Source organism: Scleropages formosus, chromosome 11 (genome assembly GCF_900964775.1).
Source record: "Scleropages formosus chromosome 11, fSclFor1.1, whole genome shotgun sequence".
Lineage (NCBI taxonomy): Eukaryota > Metazoa > Chordata > Actinopteri > Osteoglossiformes > Osteoglossidae > Scleropages > Scleropages formosus.
Genome location: NC_041816.1, coordinates 3,521,553 through 3,541,695, shown reverse-complemented (window position 1 = coordinate 3,541,695; position 20,143 = coordinate 3,521,553). Strand labels below are relative to the sequence as shown.

General features: G+C 44.8%; 1 protein-coding gene across 6 annotated transcripts in view; it reads right to left on the bottom strand.

The window, feature by feature from the left end:
- The window catches only part of LOC108934708 (transcription factor SOX-6-like), a 158,269-nt gene extending 141,054 nt beyond the window's left edge, over positions 1–17,215 (bottom strand). For 5 of the 6 annotated variants that reach the window (XM_018752755.2, XM_018752760.2, XM_018752756.2 and 2 more), the window contains exon 1: positions 16,849–17,215. The gene's annotated coding sequence lies outside the window, so the exon portion shown is untranslated. The remainder of the gene's footprint in view (positions 1–16,848) is intronic. The other variant, XM_018752761.2, reaches the window with a different exon arrangement.
- Between the last annotated feature and the right edge of the window lie 2,928 nt (positions 17,216–20,143).

Genomic DNA, 20,143 nt, shown 5'->3' with positions numbered 1-20,143 from the left:
TTCAAAACTCCTGTGGATCTTTAGCTTTAATAATTCAGTAGTAATATTTTGTTTTATCTGTACCATAAATTCCCTCTATCACCATAGTGTATGGATTTCTTCAGCTGGAAAAAGTAACATAACTTATAAAAACTCCGGACACCGCTTTGCACAATGGACATCTTGCATGATGGTATTTGATCACACTTTTGAAATACTGCGACTTTTTTGCCCTTGCTTTATACACGTGGATGTATTCATATTCTCTGTATCGCTGAGTGTTGCTGTCACAGCTACTCAGTATAAAAAATGATAATAACAGATCTCCTCTAAGAACGTGCATTTCAGTGAAATCTTAGTGAACATCGCAAAAGACAATGCATCAGGCACCAAACATGCTAAAAAATGAAATAAAACCAGCATCTTAAAGGGCGACAACAGAAACTTTTTAAGAACACCTTTTTGGAGGGTAACACGGCTTCTGCTGAAACCGAAGGGTATAACGTCAGGCTTAACCACTAGTATTATAAATAAATATCACTTTGGGAAATGGTGAGAGGCTCAGACCTTAATTTCTAAACCATATCTCTTAAGAGGCACTAAAGATGATTTCAGAAATAGGCCAGGGTGTCATGTGACTGAGTCAGAAAATAATAGTAATCTCACTGTTGAAAAACGGTACCTCTTTGCTTACACAGTGCATACTTTGAAGTTCGCAAGAGCGCGCGATCCTTAACCGTCCCCCCCCCCCCCCAGCGGCTAAGCTAGCGCTGCCAAGGCCGACTTCGTGGCACATTCCTGAAGGTTTTGTGCTCAATTTGCTGTGAACATCCAGCACATTACCCCGGCACGTCAGGGTGATAGCATACGCAAACGAGCGTTGTACTCCACAGTGTCTTCCTTTTTCTCGCTCTCACATTGAGCATTCGTATGGGACTTAATCCCTGCATTAGAGATCAAAACAGCTTTCTGCTGCTGGTCTTCCCAAGTTGGCTTGAGCAAGTGTCACAAGTTCTACACTCACATTTATTTACTCAGCAGACACTTTTCTCCAAAGCGACTTCCAATGAACTCTATGTAGTGTTATCAGGCCACACACCTTATTCACTGCAGTGACTTACACTGCTAGATACACTACTTACACTGGGTCACTCATCCATACATCAGGGGAACACACTCTCTCTCTCTCTCTCTCTCTCTCTCTCTCTCTCTCTCTCTCTCTGTCACTCACACACTAGGGGTTAACCTGAACAGCATGTCTTTGGACTGTGGGAGGAAACCAGAGCACCCAGAGGAAACCCACACACACACACACACACACACACACACACACACACACACACACACACACACACACTGAGTGGGGATCGAACCTATGTCCTCTCGCACCACCCTGGCACTGTGAAACAGCAGTGCTACTTGCTGTGCCACCTTAATTTCTGGATTTCATAATCTCTAGATTGCACCTAGTTGAAGTGATATCAAACTGTGTGTGAACTTGAAAACGCGGTATTTGACACTCCGCTCTTTATTATACTTTCACCTGTTCGTTTTCTTTCGGCAGCCGGATGTGACCACAGACTCCAGAGATGCACAAAATGTGAGCGAAAGAGGTAAACTGAGTTGAAACCGGTGATCATTAATGTTATGTGCTGGGATGCTGCATTATGGCGATCGCTGAAAGTAACCATATATACGACAGGTAAAAGTTACACATGGGTCAGATTTGAGTGGAACGCAAGTCGACAGTTAAATGGCGCTAAACTGTGGAGAAGCCAGGCGTCTTTGCACTCTTTCTGTGACAGAGGGCCGCCGGGAGTTCAGAGAAGAAGTATTAATGGGCCGTGATTTGGGGGCGAATTTTCTGCCCAAATAGCAGCCGCTGAAAGGGCTCAGATGAAATTCGCCGTTAAGATGATATCAGCGCGTGCGGTTCGGGGGCCGCCTCGCCGACTCACCCGCCTCTGCAAGCCCCATATACATTTCTGCTTCTCTCGTCCTTCTGGCTCCCTGCTCGGGCAGATAGTGCGTCGGGATATTCGTCCGTTTTTCCATGCGCGCATGATGCTTCTCATCAGAGCCATTTCCCCCTTTTAACAGCAGAGCTATAATTAGGTTTTAATACCAGGTTTCATCGCTGAGTCTGAGAGGCACATTGTCACTGGAACATCATACCACATGATACGCAGTGCTGCAAGTTTCCACATCCAAACAGGGCGTCGCTGACACAATAAACCGGAGAAACCCCGCAGTAAGATCCCCCAAATATTTGAGGCTCCCGCTTGGCAGCCGTGCTCCTGAAGACAATGTGGTCCTAGTTAAAGGCGACGTCTCTTGCAGACATCAGAAAGGCTTCCCCAAGTACTTCAGAGGTATGGTAATGTTTTAAACAGAGTGAAAATGGTAGGATGACTTTCGCTATGTGCCAAAAGAGAGAGCAAGAAAGCTCATGGAGGTGTCCTGCTGTTTCCCTGCCAGCCCCTTGTTGCTCTCGAAGGCTGAGCGCTCGGGGCGAGCGCTGACCGCAGCTCTACCATGACGGCACCGTAATTAGAAGCTTCTCTCCGCACTGGCGGAGGCGCAAAGCCCTCCACCCAGCAGATGGCGAACAACTGATCCCAAGTCGTCGAGGAAGAGGAGGACCTGAACTCAGCCCGAACCATCTCCTGGGACTCGAACCCTGCCCAGAATGAGAGATCTGGCATCCCACAGACATCTCGGTCCTCTAAAGGCTCTGGGTCCGTCTATGCTCGCTGGCCCACAGAGCGAACCTAGATCTCCAAGGGACACCTACTTCTCCTGTCTCTTATTACCACCAACTGCTGCAGTGTTACCCTCTTTTCAAGTGATGGTGTGTATACCATGGCGAGTATTTACCCATTTAGGGAAAGATGTGCTGTCAAGTGAAACCTGAGTTATAATGACCACCTGTGTGGCTTTCCCCGTAAGGGAAGGAAAACAGAAATTTTGAGGTAAAAACAAAGGGAGAATATACAAATCCCACATACCCTGAGCGGGTGTGAACCCACACCCACCGAGCAGCTCAGGAACCGGGACGCACTGACTTTACCCACTGAACCCCTTCCTGCACTTACACAGCTGAGTAATTTTTACTGATGCGATTCAGGGTAAGTACCTTGATCAAGCATACTACAAGATTTAAACCTTGAATCTTGAAGTACAAAGGCAGTACCCGTGGTCCCCAACTTACGATGGGGTTACGTTCCGCGAAACCCGTCGTAAATCAAAAATATTGTACGTCGAAATTGCATTTAATAGACCTAATACACACCTCTGCATGACAGACTGGGAGTTGCGGATCGCTGCCGTTGCCAAGCATCGCGAGAGAGTATCGCACCCCATATCGCTTACCGGGGGAAAAAAAAAATCGAAATTCAAAATTCAAAGGACAGTCTCTTCTGAATGTCTATCGCCAGCTCACCATCGTAAAGTCGAACCATCGTAAGGCAAGGAGCATCTGTAATGTTAACCAATATGCCGCCTGCTGCACCAGTAAACATGATTAATCGGGACTGGAGCGCTTTGGCCAGAATTATAACCTGAACACAAGCAGCCCTGCATGGACTGAGTTTGAGACCCCTTAAATAGTTATGTTGTTAATCGGTTGCGACACGGTGAATTTGCCCACTTAACGCAAATGCCGTAAAGCATCGAGCTGCGGTCGGCCTTCGAGAGCCAGTCATTCCCCAGAAAAATAAACAGGCACACGTAACGGTAGGTTTCACGAGCGACGGAAAACGTCCCTAAGTGTGTCGCCGTAAGTGTCCAGATTGGAGTTATTAAATTATTTGACATAGAGACATTTCGTCCGCACACCAGTGCAACAGGTAGCTTAGTTTTACGTTGCGCGGTAGGATGTGTTAGCGAGTGGCCTTTGAACACTCAGCTGCAGGAAAAGCACTGCGGTTCCGCAGAGGAACTTGTTAGGTCCGAACCCCGCCAGACTGGGGTCCGGAGCTGCAGTGTCACCGTGGCTTTCTTTCCTTGCGACTTCCTTTCCTTCTCTGAGGCCGAAACCCTCAGCCTTTGCAGAACATTACGGTTTTGTCATTTTTCGCCCTCTCTGCTTTTCGGAAAACCAACATTTGCTATTGCAGGCGCGTCATTTATCATTACGAGACTGAGAATACGAGGCTCGGCTTTTGCCGGGGGGATAAAGGGAGCAACGGGTGACGTAGCGTTTCGAGCCACCCGCTCGCACTCCAAGAATCCGGGTTCAAGTCCCACATCCTGCTGTAGTGTTCTTGATCAAGGTACTTACCCTGAATTTCTCCAGTAAAAATTACCCAGGTGTATAAAAGGGTATATAATTACAAGTATTTGAGAGAAAGGCGTCGGCTAAAAAAATTGAAATTTAGACAAAAGTGGGCTAATGGATGTGGTTAATTAGGTGTAAATCTGGGAGGCGGAGCTACAAACGTGTTCGCTGACTTTGTCAGTGAAATCTCTCAAGACGTCCGTTAAACGGCACACCAGCAGCCTCGCCGGGCAGCTTAGCGCTTTTCCCGCTCAGACAGGACAAGGCCTTGGGCTCAGCCGTAATCGCAGCATCGCATTCCTCTCGGATTCTTTACGGCAATCAATTTTCATCTGCATTCCAGCGCGGTTCAAGTTCTCTTGCTCTGCGCTATACAGGCCTTTGCCTTTGTCGAAAAGCTCCATGATTAACCACAACAACACAATCAATAATTCCAGCAGGATGAATATAGAAAAGTTACTGCCACCATAGTCCACTACAATGCATACACAGCAACGTTAACACTCAGGGGTTATTTGCAAGAATCGATGTTTGTTTGAGTTAACAAGGTCATAAACACTTTAACCTCAAATGCGATTGGGTACAATGAAAATATTCCAACCAACCAACGTCAACAAGCGCTTGAGCTGAGCGGGGTTGCGGTGAGCACCCCACGCAGGGTTCGAACCCCAGACCCGGCACTCAACGGACACTGGCCAAACCTGCCACGTCACTACACGCCCCCCCCCCCCCAAAAAAAAAAAAAAAATTCCATCATTGCTAATAAAAATGTGGCTGTATTTTAACAACGAGGGCTTTCGATTTATAGATTTAATTTTTTTTTTTTTTTATTGATTTGGAGGAGAAAAGAGGATGAGCTTATATTTCATTTAAATTTTGTTTTACATTTGTTCTCAGCTAATAGCTGTTCAGATTTCCCTGCTTTCCTCAGCAGGCTGGCTCTCGAAGACGCCCCGGAAGGGCAATGCTGTCTCTATAGCCAAGACCAGGGCCCAGGATGGGTATAACAAGTCCAGCCCAGTAGAACTAGGCACCCCCAGGGTGTGTCAACTGGACAGTTTGCTCTGCAAACCTCCAGTCTCCTATTGCTTATACATTTCTCCCGAAAAACCCAGACAAAGAAAGCTGTCTAAGCAGGGGTGCTGGGGTACGAGGGAACGAGAGCGTGGCTTCAAGCCGCACCTAACTCCACCTAACCTCCCCTTTCCTCCACTTCTGGCTTACGGCAAGCCCCGTGCGGAAGCACAGGCACATACATGTGCAGCCTGACAGCACAGCAGGACAGAGTGGTGAACCTGTCAGCCTTTGATATCCTTCCTTTCGGTGTCGCCACAAGAAGAAATAAAAGCACACAAACGCATCGCTGCGGACGGAGCACTAAGGCGAGATGCAGACAGGGTATCCGAACACTTTAACTGTAAGAATATATTGGCCCCTGGGAAACCAGTTGTGCTTAAAATTTCCTGCAGAGGCTGACAACTCACTTCTCCTTTTCTCCATGGAAATTAAAGCCATGCATAGAGGAGGAGAAAGTTGCAGTAGGGATGAAGGACACTTTTACGGTCTTGGATGGAGCCATTAGGAATCCTGCAGGAAGAAAAAAAAGCTGGTCCTCTCCCTAATGTGTAGCGCTGCTGTAATGTGGAGCGCAGCCGCCGGAGAGCCACGAGTGGGTTCCGCTTGGGTCTGACGGCACAGCAGTCATTTCAGTCAAAGCATCAGTCAGCCAGGATGTTTGGCTATTGTCACGGATCCAAAAGTAATTATTTTGCAGACAGCAGACTGAACGAAGAGACAGGATTTAGCAAACAGCCTTGAACTTGCCGGACCTTGGCATTCTCCAAAAAAATTATCAAAAGATTTCTGCTGTGCCCCCCAGAAAATATGTGCCTGGCTGAGATTACTTGAATTAAGGCTCCATGAAAGGAGTAAATGTGGCAAGAAGTTAAGAAGCCAAAACATTAACATTTATCCCCCCAACTATAGTGTTTCCCCACCTTACAAAAGTAATTTATTCCTGAAAAACCCTTTGTAAGGTGAATTGTCATAAATCAAACACATAACTGCCATTAGTTTCAATGGTAAAATGCATTCCTGAGCCAAAATAACTCTAAAATATCAGCAAATCCAATTCAACTGACCACAGTTACTTCAATAGTTATTAGTTGTCATAGCACAACATAATAAGGCAGCTCCCCTTCAATTATCGCACAATACCGTATGGCTGTACCTGCGCCCCTTCAGCTCCTTTGTAACTATTACGTATTGAACACATAAACATTCACAAAAAAAAACATACTACATATGATGCTCACTGTGTACATACTAATTCGACCTTTAATTCAAACAAAAAATCAAAACAGGCCAAAAATCAACGAAAACAATGCGAATTAAACACTGACCAATCAAGATGACGTCGTTTAAACAGTCCAAACAGGGGAAATGATCACACAGGACATAACAAGCCAAACTATAACTGAGAAGAAGAAGAAGAAGAAGAAGAAGAAGAAGAAGAAGAAGAAGAAGAAGAAATACTTATTGTGCCAAAGCAGGGCTATTCCATGAAACTCCCCGTAAAGTGAAATTCATGTAACTCGAAAGGGCATATCTAGGGGTATCTCTGAATATTCTACTATTCTACTGCCTGCACATTTCCAGAATGACCTTGAAACCTTTTGTTTTCTAAACCTGCTGTCTTTTTCCATAATGAGTGTCCGCCCTCCTCATACCTTCCCCTTCGCTCTCTCCCTGCTGCAGCCGTTTGTCTCGGATATTTCAGTGGTCAGTAACAGCGGCGGCGGCGGACCCGACAGGCAGGCCTTTGATCGCTCGCTGTAATGGCTCCAAGTTACAGCCACACGGCAACTTAATGTGATCCGAGGCTCTGGCTACACGGAGGCTTTCTGATGCCAGGGATGAGTGAGTCCAGGACCAGGAGGAGCCCCGGCTCACGGGGCTGCAAACTGCTCACCCACCACCGAGCTGCTCGTTAAGCTGCGGTCATATATGAGGTCTCCACAATGAGCCTGAACGCGTTAATGAGTAGAGAACAAAAAAAAAACGGCCAAGACCGATTTAGGTCAATGGGCTCTTATAATTTTGGTTCATTTGTTGTATTTATGAATCCACTTGCTTCCTATTTGTGTTAAATTGGTCAGTAAAAACTTTAGTGAGAGGCAGAAAAGTCCAGTTTGTAGTTTGTTAAGAAGCAGATGCCAAAACCTAGAATCACCTTGTAAATCTTGGTGCCAAATCGTGTTATATCAATTAGTGACCCTCCAGTCACTTCTACACGCAGTAAAGTTTGCAATCGATCATGCGGTGGCAGTTTCGTAGCGGGAGACGACAGAGACGACAGCCAGGAGGTTGGAGACCTCCCCACCAGCCCCCTTCCTTTTTCCCCACTGAACCATTAACGTGTAGAAAGGGGCCACATGTTGGATCCCCAGCACCAGCGGAGTGGAGCGAAGGCGTGTTCTATGCCTCGTGTCACATAGCTCAGGCCGTCAGGCGCCACTAATATCAGCCTCTGCGCGTTCACCGAGACCCGAGGTCCGCTGAAGAGGATGTCATCAGGGTACTGTGGACACCTGAGGAAGAAGTACAGCACGCCTTTCTGTGCTAAAACGCCCACCAAAAGGCGCAACACAGCACTCGGGTTTGAAATAGATGGTTATAAATCCTTTTCAGTGACTAATAACCCAGCTGCATAAATGGGTAAATCAGTGCAAGTAGCTTAACATAGTAAGTTGCTTTGGAGAAAGGCGTCAGCAAAACGATTATCAGTAAATGTAAATGTAGTGGATGGAATAATGGCGCTATATGTGATTAAAAAAAAAAAAAAAAGAAAAACACTCTGGCAACTGGAATCTTTTAAAAAATTATTTATTCATTTATAGCGGATGCTTTTCTCCAAAGCAAAGAACATTTCATGCATCGCAGCAGGGAAAAAGTCAGCAAAAAAAATAATTTTTCCCCTAACGGTTTCATTACGTGAAGGTACTTTCCTATTGTTTTGCAATTTATGGAAAAGAAATAAAAACAATTCTCATAAATTTCACTCGATCACTCCAAGGTTTATTCGCACTGACATTAAAAATTTCTGAAGCTCAGACCTCTTTCCTTTTCGCTGGTGCCATTTTCCAGCATTTGACGCCCACACACCCGTCTGTGCGCTGGGTACTGAGTTGAGTGGCGTGCGTGAGACAAGGTTTAGAGCAGGACACAGTGCTGACCTGCGTCAAACACTGATCACGGCTCAAAACGCACATGCCGGTCTCCTCTGCATCTTCCTGCAGGAAGCCCGGCAAGCCTGAGGGGACCGGCACTTTGGGGATGATGGAGAGGAGCAAAAGCAGGCCACACTTGGGGAGGGGGCCCTGCGTTAGAGAAACACTGCCTTGGCAGGGGGGGTTTGGAAATGAGCGGTGCGAAATCCGGCATCCATCAGACTTGGAGGTGCTGACCCCTTTCAAGGACCGCCACCGTAAGGTCAATAATTGAAAAAGCTCGAAAGCAAAGAGGTGCAAATCTGGGGTCACGGCTGGGGCAATTCGGAACAATACAGAGGCGTCGGCACACGACGCGGCGAGCGTGGCCTGTAGCGCAGATCCTAATACGCCGATTAAACGAGTACGAATTTCAGAGTTCTTCGTTTAAAAAAATAAATAAATAAAAAGAACAAGGGACTTTTTCGGGGTATGTGTTTTTATACAGCGCGAGCAATAAAATGGGGGCGGGAGAAAAGATGCAGAGGAAAAGCCACAATGAGAGAGCGGCTGAAGAAAACCAACGCTGTCTTGAAAGGGTTTTGGCCGGGAGACAGGCTCTCCGCAGAGCCGCGTGGACTGGCATAAACATTTGTACTAAATTATAAGTGTGTGTGCAAAAGCATGCGGGAGCCAGCCGCCTGCACGCGGCCCGGGATCCCGGCAAGCCTCCGCCCCCGCCACGCGGCACCAGGGTCCAAACCGCCGCACTTTCCATTACCGCCAGGCCGCGCACCGAGGCCCGCTGGTAAGCCGGCGGATCCCCTCATCTTCACATTCGCCGCCAAAAACAGATGTGTGATGCTAATTCCCTCACCTCATTGCGCAGATTAGAGCCTCTCTATAGGAAAGCAGTGATGTTAAAAAGGAGCACAGGGCAGCCATGGCTCTTAGACTAATTTCACATTTGTCACCCAGAAGCACTTCCCTTCAGACTTCACTCGCCAAAAGATGCCAGTGAATTTGAGAGGGCACACGGCTTTAAGGCTGGCACCTTTCGCCAAAGCGGCTCACCATGCGAGGCTTATACATTAAGCTCCTTGGAATTATTAAAACCTATTTATACAGCTGGCTATCTTTTACTGCATCGGTTCACAGTAAGAACCTTGATTAAGGGTAAGAGAGCAGGGGGTGGATGGGTGGTACAAGGACTGTAACCGCTATTCCGTGGGCCAATAAGACAGAAAGGCAGCTGCGAGGCTGATCTGAAACAACCTTCTTATGAATCACGTTGACAGTGCTGCAAAAGTTACTGTCTTCAGATGTGCTGAAATATGATTCTCGCATTTCGATTTAAACAAAGCGGTTCATGCGGAACGGCTCAGAGTCGTCGTTCACGGCGCCAAAAGTGAGGTTCGGCGATCCGATTTCTCGCGGGGTCGTCCATTCGGAGGTAGGGAGCGCGCTACCTGGGCCCTGTTGGAGAAGCCCCAGGTGACTGAGCGGCGGGGGAGCAGGTGCGGATGCACACCGCTTTTCCCGACATGCAGGGAAAGGTTAGGGTGTCCATTTACAGCACAACAATGAGGATAAGAACATATGTTCAGTCTTCCCTTTATGTGGCAAAAACAAATCCTGCAGCGGGGTTGTAAAGATTAAACAGCAAATGCCCCCAGGAAGACACAATCATGCCAGGTTATTCCAGTGATTTATATGTTCTGATTGTTGCAGATCCTGACCTAAAATATATTTCACACCTTTGCCTGGGATGAACACATCACATAAAATAAAAAGGTGCACACAAATGCCAATTATGTAATGTGTGCATGTGCCAAGAAATAAGTCATATTTTTGTGCTGCGCCTCACTTGGATTATTTAATTGCAAATGTCTGTATTTTTAATAAAGCCGCGAATGCAAAGCTTTTTTTTTTTTAACAACTCCACAGCGCGGGTTTTCGTGGAAGAAGTCGTAAGTGTTGAAATCGTCCGACGAACGTCTGACTTCAATTTTTCAGAATGAAGTCACACTTTGGGCTTCCAGGTTCTAAAGCAGAGTAAATTCACCACAGCCAGAGAAGAGTGCAGAGTTTCAATTTTTTAGAAATAGACACAACGTAATAAGCAGATATCAAATTAAAGTACAGTACATAGGATACGTATGTGACTGATGTCAGAGATTTTAAATACCAGTATGGCTAGGAGGCATGAGTGCCCTAAATTCAAGACAAAATATAAACATGTACAAATGAATCAGAGACAAAATTATTCACTGTTACTGCTCTTTGTGTATGTTTCCGCTCTTTAAACCAAATTCTTATAGGGCAGTAGGGGGCGTAGCAGTTAAAAGCAGAAATCTGTGACCTGAAATGTGCTGAGGTCCAGTTTATTGTACCTTTGTGGAAAGTACTTTAGATGAATTACTCCAATAAGCTATACAACAGAGTAAATGGAACTTAGAGCTTTAAGATTATTTGAATATGAGCATCAGCTAAGTATCATAATAATAATAATTAAGTCTCACTACAATGAAATGCTTGTAGTGCAAATGTTTCAAAGGTGAGTTTAAACCAAGAAGTTGATATCCCATTTCACCAAAGCTGAAGAGCCACACGGTATTTCTTTATTTTCCACCTGGACAATTATCGGAGAAACCTGAGGGACTCCTCCATCTCAATAACAAGCGGAGATTTAATAACCTGTATCTGCAACTTTATATGAAAACACCCAAACTTGAGGAGCTGCAGCAGTTCTGCAGTACTTGTAGCAGGCCCAGGAGGCTTCGGAAGACCACACACAAACACACACACACACAAAACACCTCCTAATGAATACGTTGCCACCGGTTTTGATCACCGCCGAAATATTCCGCTGCAAATTAGCTAACACTAATCAAGACAGATGTCCCAACATGTGCTCCCACATTTATTAATCCACCTGTCCTCCCTCACTTCTGCCACGCCACACCACCTTCGTTTCTTTAACGCGCCGGCTGTTGTTTGTTTCTTCTCATCTTGTTTATCATTAGGAACTTTCCTGTTTGCGCTTCTGCCCTCACGCACTGCTAGGAAAGGCAAACACCAGTTACCTTGTACCACACGCACACTGCTTCACTTCATTAGACCTTGTTCATTCTCCACTCCACCCACCTAACTCTTTGGTTTCCTTCATCTTCAGTACACATGTGGATCCAAAAGGAATAAAGTCTTCATAATGCTATTCATTAATTCATTGGTTCAAGATGCTGAAGAACTGATGATGATGCCGGATCTCGCACGAGCAATGAAATACAGGTTCAGTGAATTACTCGTTGCTGAAATATCACAGGATAGGCCTTCCTAAAAGCTTCACACGCTGGAGCTTTTTTCTTTTTGTAGTCATTAAAGGTACACATGCATGGTTACATGGAGCATTCAGAACATATGCATTGTTAAATATACTTTGCATTGTCCACATACAGTATTTCTATTCACATTTTTAATTTTCATATTGCTAAAGAAAACACATTCAAACCATGTGTTTTCATATAAATTCTGTTAGAATAATGAAGTTCATAAAGTAAGAATAAAAGAACTTGGTAATTCTAAAAAGCTGCCTAGATTTAAGACCATAAATCAATGTGAATTTATTAAACATTAACTGGAAATTATACTGTATATATAAGAACATTCTTAATTACAAAAGGGAGATTATTATGAAAGAAAAAAGGATTTGCTGTTTATCTTTTCCATTACACTTTCTGCATTTCCAAACCTGTGCTGCATTTCTCCTGAATACCACAGAATTCCTAGGCACAGTGTATGCGCTCTGGAAAGTTTAAAACGTATATCTTGCAAATTCCTGCAAATAAGTGTGCCACACTACTGCAAGAAACGCACAAACTGAGTTATAAATCTATTAAGAGCTCAGACACACACAGGTTTTCATAACTCCTGTGGTACCTGGTCACTTCCGAATTATTTCCAGCTGTTAAAATTATATTTACATTTCAAAAACACCCTAAATATATATTGGGGGTCAGTAGTAAACCAATCATTTAATCAACTGTACTAGACAATATTTTATTTTCTAGAAATAGAGGTAATGTAATAAGCAGATACCAAATAATAAAGTAAAACAGGATCCGTATGTGACAAATAGACATTTAAAATCAGAATGATTACTGGACATAGAGGCGCTAAATTCAAGAGAAATGCCAAAATGCACAAACAAATGAGAGATAAAATTATAGACTATTTACATCGCTCTTAGTGTATGTTCCCGCTAATAACTGAGAAAGCTGCAAAACCCTTTTTTTAAAAAAAAAAAAAAATAACGTTTTTCTTAATCCCTCGCTGCCTTCCTGTGGTATAAATCACTGCAGGACTTCACAGAACAACCGTGTTGTACTTAATTGTCATTTTAATAAATGTTGCTTTACCAGGAGGAATACAGAGATGTTTATGATATGGATTCACATATATACTGTGCTGATTTAAGGCACCACTCAGTCCAGGTGTTACCTGCGCTGTGGCCTAGGCTGTACTTCGAATCGATGTGTGCGTCGCAATATACAGGGTAAAGCTTCCCACATTGCTGGAGAAATGTATAAAAACTTAAAGTAAAATGTTCAGTAGTAACTTGCATGATTATGGAAACGTCGTTGCTTGCTTAAAGTGCGAAAAGGCACTGGATTATTAGAGGCGTCCGGGAGGAAGACACATGGCGTGCAGAAAAAGGCGCACAAGGAGGAGAAGAAGCCAAAGTGCGGGAGCGCGCAGCGCGGCGCGGCGCCGACACGTTCCGTCTCTCGGCGAATATAACTTGAAAGGTGCGAATTCAGCACGGACATATTTCCACAATGACCCAGCGGTGTGGTTTCGAGACTGTCTGGTGTTTCGTTTCTATCGAGTGTCGCAGTGTGAGAAGCGCAGTAAAGTTAAGAGCGCGGCGAGAGCGAGATGATGCGTAAAAGCGCCGCAAGAGAGCAAATCCCGAAAGCGCAAAGAGCACCGGTACAACATTGGCTCGGAGCGCAACAAAAACGCGTCCCTTCCGAACAGCTCCCCGATTCGGCACGGTGAAATGTGGTGCCAAAGCCCGGTAACTCACTTCGCTGCCGAAAGAGCACAGAGTAGAGTGAATCGGTGCCTTTGTCGGAATCGCATCAGGAGCGCAACGCTGGCAGGGGCTCCCGCAGCGACCCCGTTGTGTCACACTGAACAGTGTGTGTTGGAACACTGGAGAGAGTACAACAAACACCGAGCCGCAGTGTGTTTAATAACACAGACGTAAGCAGCGCAGAGGACATAACTTACAATGACGAGTGTGTGAAACGCTGAGATGTGGGCAACACCGGAGTGTATATATATACACCGAAGAGTGTCCAACAAACACTGAAGAGTATAACAAACAGTCAGCACTCGAGAGTGTGTAGCAAACACTCAGAGCGAACAACTCCTCAGGATCATCACACATCGCGCGTTCCAAAGACATTCCGTCCGCAATAATCCCCCAAATACCCATAAAACCACAGCGAGCAGACAGACCCCACTTCTCTTAGGTGTCATAAATGCAGCAGCGATGAGTTTAAAAGGCATGAAATATACATCACTTGTTAAAAATTTAAAAAGTACTAAAATTGTTCTTTTTTTTTCTTTTATGTAATAAGACGCCACATAATAACGCGTCAGTAACAAACAAAAAACTCGGGGTAAATATACTTTAAATTTACTTTGACGTTCACGTCATTATGGGTGCGCACGTTATTTAAAGCTTCAGTTTTATCACATGTCATGTTCAGAAACATTTTCCACTGCAATGTTTTAACTTTTCTACTCGTACCATCAACAAGGGGGAAATATATGTTATTTTGTGAATATACACACAAAGATAATAAGATGAAGGAATAAGTTTTTTTTTTTTTTTTTTTAGTTTGATGAGCAGTGGTGGGACGGGAATAAAGTGTCTCCTGTTGGAGCCACACACTTTACCCCCGGACAGTGTGCTGAATGGGCAGTCTAATAATAAATGTGCCATTTGGACCCACTGTGGGGTCCAGTGATGATCTTACCTTATGAGGGAAGTGACCCCCACAGCACAGAGCAACTGTTGGACACAAAATGCCATTAAGGGATCAGGATTCCAGGGGATTGTTTTTCAGACAGACACTCTCACTTATAGACACAAGAGTGTATTATTACAGCGCGAGGCTGTACGAGCGCATTATAACGCACAAGGTTATTCCTGCCCACTGGACATGATTTGGGGGGGGGGGCTGTTAGAATATGTGTGATCATACCCAATTCAAGTCAGTATCCACCTGTGCGTTTCAAATCTTGCCTCGAGTTTTAAAGGCTTGGTTTGTTTGACTGAACGCAAACAGAATTATGTCAATAGCACTTGGTGACAAAATTTAAAAAGCCAGTTATGGATAGCTCGTGCAATCGGGGTTTTTTTTAATACATTTTTTTTTTATCTGTTTTCCTGTTTAGGGTGAAATGTTATGACCCTTCTTTTTTCACATATGTAATTATTAAAACAGTTATCAGTAAACTCACAGCTGCCCTGCAGTCAGTTTATCTGAAGCGTGAAAAAGTTCCCGTTGGAAACGCCCTGAAAATTATGTCTTATCGCCTGTCTCCAGCCAAACTTCTCTCGCCCTCTTCTTGTGTTCTTCTTTTACCATGTTCTCACGCTTTTTTATGTCTAGGCGCGCGTGCGTGAGTGCGCGCGTGTGCGTGTGTGTTTTACCCCAAAGCACCACACCGATGTCTCAGATGCTCATCCTAAGAACCTCGACGCAGCCATGCGATCGTGTCTAAACTATAATATCTTAAATATTATTAAAATAAGCCAGTTATTTCATTTTGAACACGATAATTTAACTGCAGTGGTTTTAATAAACTTGGTTTAGATTTCAACTTTTTATCACAACAGGTTTCTGAAAATACCGTGGAAAAGTTCCCGAAAAAGCAAACTGGGACCCGCACCTTGTCATATAAAAATTAAATTAAATATATATTATATAATATTTATGCTAAATTTATTTGACATTCATTTATATTATCAAAATGTGGAAATAACGGATGGATTTTTTTTAAATCATACAATTAAAGACTTCAAAACCCTTCAAAAATGTCTAAAACTTGTCTGTCTCATGACTGAAAATGTTCATATTTCATATATCATAGTTCATATTTCCAGGTCTCTCATGTAAGGACTGAAACTGAAAGCCCCCAACCCTCTCGACCCCTCAACCCCCCAGAATCGTTCAGCACAGGAGACTCGCTGTGTTCGGGACCCGGTGTCCCGCACGGGTAGAGCGCGCGCGCGCTGTCGGATGTGTCCCCGTCCCGCACCGCGGCTCTCCACGGACCGGCTCGCGACCGGGTTTGGGAATTTGCCGTTGTGTGTACATATAATATATGCATATGTTCAGGACTTTTAAATTCCGATTAAGATCGTTTTGCGCAGGTCCGATATGCTACGAGCATTAGTCAAGTAAGTAAATTTAATCAAGAAAATCATTAATCAAGTAAAAATTTCCTTAACCCAAAAATGGTTCGGATAAATATGTATCTTAATAAATAAGAATAAACAAACAAAAGGGCTGAGGAACTTTCAAAGGAGCCTTGAAGTTCAACTTGGAGCTGAACCCTACCCCCCTTCCCCCCCAGCAGCCCACCAGTGACTGAATGGGGGCAGTGATGGTGACTGAAAGGACCCCCCCCCCCCCCCCCCCCCGCACCACCGAAAATAAATGAACACTTAGCGTGTGTGAGGACCGCCACAATAAACAGTGTGATAATAAAGCAGCTGGACGAGTTTCGTTAATGACACCTCGACAGTTACTAAGTGTCACTAAGTGTCATGTAAGGAGATCAACAAGCGCCTCCAATACACCGCTGGCGATTGATATTTACGAGAAGATACACTCTTTCAGAAGCGCAACTTGCAATTTCACTGTAACCTCGCTAAAATGTGGCAGAGGAGCACGGATCCCACAAACACAACTTCGACTAACATTAAAAGTAGCGAAAAGCGGGAAATCTAAAGTAAACACACACACGCGCACACAGTGATTTATACATTTATATGACTCTCCATGTCACGTGTGCAAAGAGCCACGCGTGCGCCGGTTGAGTTTTTGTGAAAATTATTAATGTGGAAATGTCCGTGTCGATAAAAACTGTCAGAGACAGAGCGCGCGAGTCTTTAAGCGGCGCCACATGAAACAGAAAACAGCTACAAAGTAACACGGCGCCGACGGCAAGAAGTGTCACACAGAGCAAACACGTTGAATATCGAGAAATGAGCACTGCACGTGACGTGTAACAATAACAATTAGAATCATAAGAGCGGTGAAGGCAATATGGTAAAGAGTTATGATCGCACGTGGTTACCTGGACGGAGCAGGACAGAGAGGGCTGCGGAGGAGCGCCGATCCGCGAGGAATCCCGACTGATTAATATCTACAAAATAATAAAGATGACTGTTTTACGACGAGTGTTAGAGAGCTAGGAGCTGCTGGTGGCGGTGCTGCTGCTGCTGCTGCTGCTTCCAGGGGCCATGGAGGAGGGAGTCCGGCTCCTGCGCGGAGTTTTCACTGAGCAAAGTGCGAGCAGCTGTGCGATCGCTGCGCTGCCGCGTGTCCGCGTGCGTCCGCGCGCCTTCCGCTTGTTCGTCCCTCCGGCTCGCGACGGCCACGGCGCTGTCAGTGCTGCAGATCAACGTGAGCGGCCATGTCGCAAGTATTCAAAGCATTTCCCGTCGTGCAACATCAGAAAGTGAGTGGCCAGGGCACTGATGTGAGGAAGGCAAAGAGGCAGGGCTGCCCTGCCCCTCCCTCACAGAGAGAGAGAGAGAGAGAGAGAGAGAGCGAGAGAGAGAGAGAGCGAAAGAGAGAGAGAGAGAGAGCGAGAGAGATGGGGGTGCGTGGGAGGAGGGGGGTGGGCTACTAAACAGGGACATATTGAAGACTCAATTTTGAAGAAGAGTGACAGGTTGGGCAAAGAAAGATACCACCGTTTAATGAAATATGCCTCTTTATTATACTTCATTATAACAGTAAAGAAATACTATGCAAGCCTGCAAAAAAATATTTTACTCTATATGAAATGGTCTTGATAGTAAATTTTACATAGAAAAAGAAGAAATTAGGAGGTTTGGAACTGCTGGACAGCAAAACTTTTAAATATTCTGCAGTTTTACACTCTCGGTAGCTCTCAGTGACCTTATATAGAGGAAGAACATTAACACAATTTCATGAAAGTAAAAACATCCACTTTAAATTGCATACCATCTATAGCAAACATTGCCAGGGGTAAATCGATGTCTTTCACGTCTCAAGACATAATGTCTTATAGCCTGCGGTTAAGTTTATCATTTGTCTCAACAGAAAAAGAAAACTAACAATTATATGTTAGAAATGTTTGCGCTTTTCCAGATACAAAGATGTGCGAGCGGGTTGTCGATCATCATTAAGGACATCAGTGTAAGATCATTAATATCCCCACTGTATGATCGGTATTAAAATCATTGCCGTTTGCTCATCATTAAGATCATCGCTAAGACAATCGTTAAGTTCATCACTGTAAGATCATTATTAAGATAATTACTGTTAGATCATACCAGAAATCATCAAGATCACTAATCCGAAGAGCACAGAGGACGAAAATATCCACAAAATAATCCCCACTCTACTTCAGGAGTCTGGTCTGGCGATAAATTAATCCAATCGCATGGATTTTACCGTGGGAAGTGATGCTCGGGTGTCTTGGACATATTGTCACAAATAATAGGACAAAAGTACCTTAATGTACCACACAGGGTACTGTACTGCGCGGGATGAGCGTTACTGGCTTCATTTCTGTCTGCGGAAAAATAGCGGGAAAGTGATCCGAATTAATTTCTATTGTATAATGGTTCGAGTAACAGGTGTGCCTTTTTTCGGGTTGTGACCGCGCAACCTCCCGGACACCCGTTCGCTGCGTCGCGCGACTCTCAGGAGCGCAGTTGCGGCTCATCTTTTTATTCCACGCAACTCCGTTTAAAAAGACGCGAATGTCCTCACGCGTGGCGAGAAGGTGCACTAATATTTTAGGATAACTCAGAGACAGTTTCCACCGACCTTTTTTTTCTGGGCTAAACGACAGTATCGCTGTATTTCTGTATTTGGAAGAACTGCGCAAAGACAAACCTCTTTGGACCTGCATCACAACTTAAGTCTTTTATTTAACGCAAATCGCTTAAATTCTTCGTTAAAATCTTACCGTAAATTTGATCGCGACTGCGGAAGGTGTGTTCACAGTAAAATGTGTTTATTTGTTATCTGAACACTTAGAAGCACTCATTTAGATGTCTTTCCTAATGAATTATGAACACGCATAACGGGAAAAACACAGAAGCGCCTGCATCCTAAACACGGATAATTATATCATAATGTCAAAGCGTCGTGTGAATGTGGCATATTGTGTGCAATATTATAATTTGTGAGCTCGTGGATGAGTTACTGCAGGAACTGCTGTAGATTCCGCTCATTTCTACCTACTAGTACCGGTACCCCAGGCTGCCAGTAAACTTGGACAATCTTTCAAATTCATAGCCATCTGTGTCATATTCTGAATTCAAACAAGTTCCAAAACTCTAAATTCCGATATTGAGGAGTTGGATAGAAAACTGGCGCTCAGTTTAAATCAAGTTTGGGACATATCTGTAATAAGGCATCACTTGAAATGATATTATGTATATTTTTAGCATTAGCTTTTTTTCTGTGGAGTGCAAATTAAAGCCCCAGAATGAATCTCGGCTGGCAATATGAATAGCTGGAAAACGAGCACAAACTTTTAAGCAGCTGTAGCAGAAATTAAATGTTACGTTTTTAGATGATGTTGCTCCTTGAAATTGGCCTCCCGAACCGATTTGTTGGGAAAATGGTTAAGGGAGAGGGAGCGATGCACTTGGTGCGGGGCCACGTACGGCCGCGATACGGAGCGCCGCAGCTCGGAGGAGTCGCACGCGGCTCGGTGTCGGGTGGGGGCGGCAGGGGGGGGGGCCCGCGCGTGCCCGAGCCCGGAGGAGTGGGTGGTCTGCGGTAGGTAGGCGCGCATGGCCCCCCTCCACATGAACCCGTCCTCCGCGGGGCCGCCGCTGTCCATCTTTCATGTCGACATTCCCTTTGTTCCTGCGCAGGAGTGGCGCGCGCGTCGCGCGTTCATTTCCACATTCCGTCTGCAGCAAAGGCAGCATGAATAATTCAGACAAAGGGGCGCTTTCAAGGCTAATACAACTGCAGCACTTTTTAAAAGTTTCTTTTTCTTTCATTCGGGAAAGGATATGGACTTTGATAGAAAATATGAAAGTCCAAAATGAACCAGTATTAGAGCGTGCAGGGGGTCCTCGCTCGACGCCTCGTTCCTTAACTTAATACGAGAAAAAGGTGGGTGCGTCTCGTAGCGGAACCACGGAGAGGCCCCGTGACACTCTGGTCTGGACACTGGACACTTCTAATACGAAACGGCATTGATTCCCACGAATAATAAGTCTGTCATGAGGGCAGCTGAGTTTACTCTAATACTATGGTACGGTATCATAACCTGTGCTGAGATGCAGGGAACCAGAAGAATGTGGCGATGCGAAATATGACTAAATAAAAGCGTTCAACTTATTATGGGAGTGAGAGCTCTGTGATGAGCACAT